The 8,300-nt window shown below is 32.0% G+C and overlaps 1 long non-coding RNA gene across 1 annotated transcript; it reads left to right on the top strand.

Annotated features, from left to right (window-relative positions):
- The first annotated feature begins 1,888 nt into the window (after positions 1 to 1,888).
- On the top strand, positions 1,889 to 3,993 carry LOC105767607 (uncharacterized). The gene is made up of 2 exons (XR_008196046.1): positions 1,889 to 2,942; positions 3,087 to 3,993. It is a non-coding gene; the product is annotated as an uncharacterized LOC105767607 (long non-coding RNA).
- Positions 3,994 to 8,300: the final 4,307 nt, after the last annotated feature.

Raw genomic sequence — 8,300 nt, 5'->3', positions numbered from 1 at the left:
AATTCGTCTTTGGGGTGCATCGTAAGTTGAGCCTTGCATAAACAAGTTTAGCGATGAAGGGATTGGAAAAAAATTCCTATAAAAGTAAGTTTGGGCGAGAAATTTTTAGAAAAAAAATTATTTTTGTCGAGATTTTTAAAATTTTACAAATAAATTTATTTTTTAAGTAAATATATTGAGCAAACTTAAAATCTATGAGCAATTTTAAGAGCAACTTTTATAGCTCAAATTTATTTTATAAATTTCATCGTTTTCAAAATTCCTCATAATTTTATTTGATTTAATACACATGTTCTATTATAAAATAAAAAGCTTAAACTTAAAATTTTATTATTTTTAATCATAATATATATATTTTGGTGAATTACAATATCATGGTAAAGGCCGAGCAACAAACGAATAACTAGCACGACTATAATATATACTTTTTAAAGTTTATTTTATTAAAACTATTTTAAATTTTTAAAATATAATGATATCTATATCAATTTTTATATTATTTATTAATATAATTCTTCTTCTTTTATAATTATTTTTTATTTTTAAAATTCTAATAATTTAATTTTTTTTATAAATCAATTGTTTTTCAAACAAAGCAATTAAAAATCCTAACATTTTAAATTCATAAATTGTAAAATACTAAAATTTTAAAATTCTCAAAAATTTAAAAATTTCAACCAAATACACTCTAAAACTTTTTATACCCATTACTCGTATTAGATTTCATTTTCTTTAGAGTAATTAAATCAAATTTAAGTAAAAATTTAATAATTTTTTAATTCATAAAACCGGAATTTGGTTTGAATCTTATTTAAGTGACACTGTATTTGTTACTACTTAATCCAAAAGATGTTGGTAGAGTTGAAGGTTTGGTTGGTGAGGGGAGGTGGATGCTGGACCAGACAATTGCTATCTCTGGCCCCATTGCAACTTGCCAATTTTAATAATGCCATGTGAAATATAGATAGCTAACAAGTTGGTGACTTTAGTCATCTTTCAAGTGTTCTTAATGCACGAATAGGCAAACAACAAGATTCCTTATTCCCATCTCTCCTATCGGTTCCCAATGAAGTAATGAAAGATTTGTGAAATCGTACAAAAATCACCATAAATTTTACTATTATTTGAATCAGAAAAGATGGGTTTTATTAGTAGATCAAATTGTAGTAATCACCCCTTTCTAAGCAACAACAAAAAAAAACCCCATCAAAACCCTTTTTTTCAAAACTATCAAAAAGAAAAGACAAAACTAGTTCTAATCTGCGGGTAAAATCCAGAAAATTCACTGACAATAAATGACACACAAAGAATGTGTTAAAGGTATGTTGATATTAACTAGTTTGTTTCGTCATCCAATTTTTTTAAAATTTTTTAATTATTTTTTTTATTTTTTAGTCTTTAAATTAGTGTTTTTTAATAAAATACTTCCAAATAGATGAAAAAATAATGTTAACTTTGTTGATGTGGTAATTAATTAAAATTTTAAAATTTATAAAATGATAGAATATTATTATAATTTTTATTATTAAATGAATTTTATATTTTATAAATTTATAAAGTTTTATATTCTTTTATATTTTTGAATTTTTCAAAATTTTTATATTTTTGGTCTTTTTAAAAATTAATTAATTATTGATGTGTCATACACGTTGATGTCACATAAGCAAATTTAACAAATATTAATTTTTCATTCATTTTAAGTGATTTGAAAATTAATTAATTGTTAACGTGTCATACATATGGATGCCACATTGTTGAAACAAATAGTTAGTTTATTAGTTTCAATTAGTTAGAGTTAGTTAGTAGATGACAATTTTTTCTTTTTCTTGGGTGATGGTTTGACAACTGTATATATATTTTTAAATCATTTTGTAAGATATATGAATGAAAAATTAGATGAAATTTTTAAGTTTCTCAATTTTTTTAACATGTTATCAGAGCGATTTGTAAATCATTTTGGGTTACAAAATGGGTTTTCTTTGGGGAAATTTTTAAGTTTCCTTCAGATGTTCTGATCAGATTTCCCCAATCGTGTTCGTTTTTTTCATTGAGTTCGATTAGTGTTTTAGGCGTAAAGCATAGAAGGCATCGTTGATTTCAATCACCCATTGTTTCTGCACCCCTCGAATATGCCAGGAGAGCATATGGTCTCTTATCAACTTGTGGGTTTGGAAAATTATAGTATATGGAGTAGATCGATGCGGATTGCCCTTATTGGAAAAAACAATCTAGGATTCATTGATGGAGACTGTCGCAAAGACGATTATGAGTTGGCGTTGCATCCACAATGGGAGAGATGCAATGCAATCATGTTATCTTGGATACTCAACACCGTGAATTAAGAACTTTTGGCTGGGATTGTGTTTGCTTCTAGTCTGGCATTGGTGTGGCAAGATTTGAAGGAATGCTTTGACGAAGTTAATGGGTCGAGGATCTTTTTCCTTCATCGACCAATTGCAACTCTTAACCAGGGTGAGTCTACTGTTTCTATTTACTTCACATGTCTCAAACTTTTGTAGGACGAGTATAGTGCTTTGGTTCCATTTGCATCATTCAATTATGAGGTTTCTCAATTGAATCATGCGCATCTGGTTCAGCAAAAGTTATTTCAATTTCTCATGAGACTCAACGAGATGTATTTAGCCATCAGGAGTCAGATTTTGCTTATGCAACCACTTCTTTTGGTAAATCACTCATATTCGATGATAGTACAAGAGGAATCACAGCGTGTGCACTTGTTTGGAGTTCCTATTATGGAGATTGTTGCAATGTTTTCAAATGCCTCTAGGAGTTCAGATCACCACCGATACAATGAGGTTTGTGACTACTGTAAAATTAAGGGCCATCATCATTATAATTGATATCGACTAATTGGTTTCCCCTCAGATTTTAAGTTCACAAAGAAGAAAATTCCACAGGCAGCTATGGCCATCAATTTAGAGGTAATTGATCACTTAACTTCTGACCTTGGTTCATCGACTACTTCTACTGCCTTGTCTTCACCGGTATTCACTGCTGACCAATATACCAAATTCTGAGTCTCACCAAAAAGGCTGCTCTGAAGGATTCCACTGTGAATCTTGCAGGTACAGTTTCTGGATGTTTACTTGCTACTAATGGATCTCTTCGTTGGATTTTGGATACAAGGGCAACAGGTCATATCTTATCTGACTTTGAGAGTTTGTTGTTTCCTGTTTCATGTGCTACACCTCGTTATGTTCATCTACCAAATGGCAAAACATATACTATTACCCATATAGGTTCTTATAGGTTGACTCCTAATCACCTCATTACCAATGTCTTACTTGTTCCGAATTTTTCTCACAATTTGCTTTCAGTGTCTAAACTTTCCAAAGAACTTAATTGTCTCATCATGTTCTATCCTGACTTTTGTTTCTTGAAAGATCTCTCGAATGACATGATCAAGGGGATTGGTAGAGAGTCTAGAGGGTTGTATTTTTTTGAGTCTGCTAAAAGAGCTTCTGGTTTGTTATCTTCGGTTTAATGTAGTGATTTTCCTTTTTCCAATATTGTTTCTCATGATGATTCAATGTCTTTTGATCAGCAATCTACTGTTTTGCACAATAATACTCATGTATGGCATACTTGTTTAGGGCATGCTTTTGTTACTACAATGCAAAAGTTACATGTTTTTAATTCTTACAAACTTGATATTGATACTGTGCATAATTGTAGTATATATCCTTTAGCCAAACAGAATATATTACCTTTTCCTCTTAGTCATTCAAGCTCTAACATACATTTTGAACTCATTCATGTTGATCTTTAGGGTCCCTATCATGTTTCAACACAAAGTGGACATAGGCTCTTTCTCACTATTGTAGATGACTGTACACGCATGACTTGGATTTATCTATTGAGGGTTAAGAGTGACACAATTTTGTTTCTTAGAAATTTCTTCTCCTTTGTTAAAACCCAATTTTCTCTCTCAGTTAAGAATATCCGTAGTGATAATGTGATAGAATTTTTCAATATGGAATGTTCTACTCTTTTTTTCCTCTCTTGGTATAGTGCGTCAAAGTTCATGTGTTCATACACCTCAACAAAATGGGGTGGCTGAACGTAAACATAGACACATCCTAGAAGTAGCCCGAGCCCTTCGTTTTCAATTCAAAGTACCTCTTAAAATTTGGGGTGATGTGTCACCACTGCTTGTTACCTTATTAATAGACTTTCATATTCTCTTTTACAAGGAAAGACTCCTTATGAGTGTCTCTATAAAAAAACCTCCTAGCCTAGCTCATCTTAGGATTTTTGGATGTCTTTGTTATGCTACATAGCTCATGATAAGTTTTCCCCAAAAGCAGTTCCTTCTATGCTTATGGGATACTCTACTACACAGAAAGGTTATATCTTGTTCAATCTTGAAGCACATAAATTTTTTATTAACAGGGATGTGATCTTTCATGAGCATCTCTTTCCTTTTCACCTTCCTTTAGCTAAATCTTCTCAATTTTTTCCTTCTTTAGTTCCCTTTTCTGATTCAGAATTTCTTATTTTACGTCCACCACAACCTACTGTTTCCACCTTACACTCACCACAGTTGTTTTCACTACAACCTACTGTTTCAAGCTCTACACCCTCAACAAGTAATCCAGTACAATCATCTTTAGGTCCTTTTAGTCTAGAAGTTTCAGTTCCTAGAAAGTCTTCTCGTGTTTCAAAACCACCTCAGTGGTTGAATGATTTTATTTGTAGTAATCATTCTACCTCATTTCCTTTTCAGTATCCTATTTAAAATACTATTTCTTATGTGCATTTACCTTCCCATACTCAACACTATATTTCCTTGACTTCTTCCTTGATTGAGCCTACCACCTATAATGAAGCCATTCAATATCCTCATTGGATCTATGCCATGAATGAGGAACTTCAGGCTCTTGAGTCCATTAAAACTTGGTCTGTTGTCTCTCTTCCTTTTAGAAAAGTCCCTATTGGTTGTAAATGGGTTTACAAGATTAAGTTTAAAGCATCGGGTGAAGTTGAGAGATTCAAAGCTCAACTGGTGGCTAAGGGTTACAATAAGAAAAAAGTGATAGATTATGTTGACACTTTCTCCCCTGTTACCAAAATGGTTACTGTGAGGCTTTTACTTGCGTTGACATCTATTTTTAGTTGGCCACTATTTCATTAGATGTTTACAATACTTTCCTTCAAGGTGATTGGAAGAAGTTTGCATGGATTTTCCTACTAGTTTTTACAGCCAAGGGGAGGGTAAGGTATGTAGATTGCAAAAATCATTATATGGCTTGAAGTAGGTGGAACAACGAAAATGTGCAAGTGTACACAATCGCAAAAAGTAATAAAGTGACAAGTAAATGTCGAGTTATTGTACCCACAGGAACTGTGAAAAGAATTATTTATGAATGCAATTTAAAGACACTTTGGTGAAGAAAAATATTTTGATTTGAGGAGGTGATTAAAAACTAGGATTTTAACTAAGTAAAACAAGTAAAAATAAAATAAAAGTTCCAATGCACGATTTCAAAAGATGATTTTAATCAAGATGACATAGTTGTGCTAGATTAATTACATTTCTTAACTTAGAATTATTAAACTCATGTTTATGTTGTTACGAATAAATTCACGACAACTAGGTAATTTACTAACTTATTAACATACTTACCTACCAAAATCCATTTATCTCTTGACTATATCTCTATGTCAATTCAACCAATTAAACAAATTTTAATAAGCAAATGTGTTAATGCACATACATACTTATGAAATTAAAATAATCTCCTGTACATATCTCTATACCAATTCAAACAATTAATTCAATTTTCATAAGCAAGTAAAAGATTACGTGAGGTAACAATATATTTCTACCTTGAAACAGTTTAATCACAATAATCTTGCAAGTTATGCAAGGCTAATGTATCGTTAGATACCGTTGCTAATTTAACCTTCAACTACCTTAAATGATAAAACATGCAATCGATTAAGTATTGTGTCCATTAATTACAATTTCAATCCATTTAAATAATTAATTCATTAGTTACCTTACAATTGTAATGCAAGAATAACTTAATTATGGTTTCACTTAATCAAACATCTTACTGAGGCCTATAACAACACAAAAACAATTTTAATAACTCAAGTAGACGAAATGCAATCAACCTAACACGAATTAAATTTAAGCCATATTAATTAAATTAAACATATCAAAATAAAAAATATTCATAGACATGTTCATAACAATAATAAAATTAAAAGCATAAGGAACAATAAGCAAATCCGGTGTTTTTTCGAGGCTTGACCAGTTTGCTCCGCTCTTCCTCCTCCACTTGTTCTTGTTGAACTGAGGCTTCCATGAACACTTGAATGGTGCTCCAAATGGTGGTTGAATGAATCTTTTTCAAGAGGTGAAATCGACAAAAGAATGGGAAAGGAAATTAAGAACAATAGAAGGGAATGAAGAGAGAAAAGTGAGAGAGAAGTGAAGAAATGAATGAGTTTGAGATGTGTTTGAAATGAGAAGCCAATGGGGTATTTATAGGTTGAGTAGACTGCTAAAAATAGAAAAAAATCAGCAGCCATAGATTCCCCTCATGGGCGGCTACACATGTGGCAAGTTTGAAGGTTTCAAACTTGCTGTTTTAAGGTAAGGTCAAATCTAAGAAGGCATGATAAGTGGAGGGGTTTGAATGAAAATTCAAGGAGTCTTCAAAGGCTATTTTGAAAGCCAAATAATCAGCCAAACAAGCTGATTGGGTCAGCATGTGGGACGGTTTTGGGCAGCCCAGTGCTCAGCCGGATCGATTTTCTCTGTTCAACTCAACTGAGCATCTTTTCATAATTAATTAACAATAATTATTTAACCCAAAATAAATTAGATTAAAATTAAAATTAATTATATTATGAATTAATATTCATAATTTGGACCATCTTCGGCTGAAAAATTAATTCGCATTGATGCTTCAAAAATCACTTCTCGGTTTTGTGCTTCTAATAGTGTCTGTCGAGTCAATTTTCGCCCTTTGTGCAAATCTGTCAAAAATGATCAAAATTAACTAGAATTTATTATAATGTTAATAATTTAAGTACAATTTAATTATTTTATAATCATTATATATTTTTCGACACGAAATACTATGAATTTGCATGAATTTGAGTTAAAAAGGGCATAAAAAAGTGTGTATATTTTTGTGTTTCCAGTAGGCATCAAGGCAATGGAATTTAAAACTGACAGAGACTCTTACAGCAGCTGGATATGAACAGAGCATGCATAATTATTCTTTATTTATCAAGAAAAAAAGGGAATGAGATAGTAATCATGCTCATTTATGTGAATGATTTATTGATTACTAGGAGTAGTAAAAGTATGATTGAAGAGCTGAAGGAAATTCTGCATCAGAACTTTAGAATGAAAGATCTGGGAGAGTTAAAATTTTTTCTTGGTTTTGAAATACTAAGGCCAAAGGAAGGAATTCTAATCAATCAAAGGAAGTATACATTAGAATTGATTGAAGAAACTGGGGTAGGGGGAGCAAAGCCAGCTGCAACTCTTCTAGAATTGAATAATAAGTTGACCTCAGTAGAATATAATGAGAATCTATAGCAAGAGAATGGTGAAAGGAATGGTGATGAGTTGCTAGATGACAAGTCAGTTTTTCAAAGGCTTGTAGGAAGACTTATTTACTTAACTCATACCAGACCAGATATAACCTTCTCAGTTCAACACTTGTGCCAATTCATGCAACAACCCAAAAAGTCACACTTGGAAGCATCATTAAGAGTGGTGAGATACTTGAAGAAAAATCCAGGACAAGGAATATTTCTTGATGCCTCAACTGAGTGTGAGCTGGTCACACATTGTGACTCTGACTGGGTATCCTGCCCAATGACAAGAAAGTCTGTATCAGGTTTTTGTTTAAAACTTGGCAAGTTGTTGATTTCTTAGAAATCAAAGAAGCAATCCACTGTAGCCAGGTCTTCCATAGAAGCAGAGTATAGGAGTATGGTAGTCATAGCAATAAAGGTGGTTTGGCTAGATGGTTTGCTGATTGAATTGGAATCAGGAGAAAGCATTCAGTCAAGCTTTTCTATGATAGTAAGGCTACTTTACAGATAGCAGCAAATCCGGTTTACCATGAACGAACTAAGCACATAGAAGTGGATTGTCATTTCATCAGAGAGAAGATTCAGAATGATCTTATAAAGACTGAGCATGTATCCTCTACAGAGCAGTTGGCAGACATCCTTACAAAGACTTTAGGGGTACAACAACATGAGCATTTAGTATCCAAACTAAAATAATCTAGTTGGAATCGTTTCCT

Source organism: Gossypium raimondii, chromosome 5 (assembly GCF_025698545.1).
Source record: "Gossypium raimondii isolate GPD5lz chromosome 5, ASM2569854v1, whole genome shotgun sequence".
NCBI classification, from domain to species: domain Eukaryota; kingdom Viridiplantae; phylum Streptophyta; class Magnoliopsida; order Malvales; family Malvaceae; genus Gossypium; species Gossypium raimondii.
The sequence above is the reverse complement of the archived record's forward strand: the minus strand, read 5'-3'. Positions and strand labels throughout refer to the sequence as shown.